The sequence below is a fragment of the Rhagoletis zephyria genome, unplaced genomic scaffold (assembly GCF_001687245.7).
Source record: "Rhagoletis zephyria isolate East Lansing unplaced genomic scaffold, Rhagoletis_zephyria_1.1 Rzeph_scaffold_58196, whole genome shotgun sequence".
In the NCBI taxonomy this organism is placed as follows: domain Eukaryota; kingdom Metazoa; phylum Arthropoda; class Insecta; order Diptera; family Tephritidae; genus Rhagoletis; species Rhagoletis zephyria.
In genome coordinates this window covers 1-1,139 of record NW_016215248.1, presented here as the reverse complement: position 1 = coordinate 1,139, position 1,139 = coordinate 1, and the positions used below count along the sequence as shown (strand labels likewise).

The 1,139-nt window shown below is 33.9% G+C and overlaps 1 long non-coding RNA gene across 1 annotated transcript; it reads left to right on the top strand.

Moving 5' to 3' along the window:
• The first annotated feature begins 748 nt into the window (after positions 1–748).
• LOC108356383 (uncharacterized) lies at positions 749–1,139 on the top strand. The gene is made up of 2 exons (XR_001846602.1): positions 749–994; positions 1,078–1,139. It is a non-coding gene; the product is annotated as an uncharacterized LOC108356383 (long non-coding RNA).

Below are 1,139 nucleotides of genomic sequence, written 5' to 3'. Positions count from 1 at the left end.
TTATACGAATATTTTCGGAGATAGCACCTATTTGGATAAACTTAAAATGCAAAACATTATCTACATACATAAATACAAAAATTAATTAAAATTGTTAGAGCCGTTGTATACTTTAATTATAATGGTCGTTCGGGATTTTTACTTTATTCGTTCTAAATTCCAAATTACAGGATGCAAAATTTTAAACATTGTCTCGAGAATAATTAAACCAAACCTTACGATCTGTACGAGGTGACGCAAAAATTGATATTCACTGTTACACAGTGTAATTGTTGAAAAACAATATATGTATGTATACCGGTATATTTGTGACAGATCTGCAGTATAGTTTCATTAGGAATTAATTCTCATGAAATTAATATATAGATTAGTCCAAGCCTGCTTGTGAAATTCATGCTAACTATGAACAATCTTGTTAAAAATCCTTCAAATGACTAATAAAAAAAATATCGCTATTCTATTGAAATATGTGCACAGAATGCAGATGAAATGCTGAAAATGCCGCTGTCTCATTTCAAAACATGCAGTCTCTTCGGCGCACGTGAGCGTTTACAGCGAAAGAAAGTACACAGTGCGATCAAAAAAAAAATACCGGGAGCAATCATCGCAAGATTTTCACTCAATGAAACAGATCTCGCCTGGTGAGTATTCGCTGGTTGACTCATCGCTTATCGTAGAGAGCTCACCTCTGTAAGATCTACCAAAATGAGCGCATTCGAACGGTTTGCAAACAAATTGTACCAGCCAAAAGATAAAAGCAAGCGTCAACAAGTAAAGATAAAATAATAAAAAGTAAATAATTTAATAAAAAAACTGAACAACTGAGTTGCTCTGTTCCACACGGTCGGGAGCATTTGTTGGTGCTTGACGCTTTTCGACAGCTAATTGAAAACTCGATCACCGGTAATTTGCGACATTTGTGCAGTGTTCGGCGGACTAACAGAGTGAATAGTCAAGTTTGTGTGGTGCTGAGACTTATTAACAATTTAAAAACGTACCTACTTAGTAAAACAGTAGTGATTGTTTGTGGCTGCAAACAACTAGTTGTTTTTTTTTTTAATATTTCTTAACTCTCAGATCTCTGGACATTGAAAATAGCTAAACTTGGACTTGAAGAAAATTTTAGGTTGAAAAAAAAA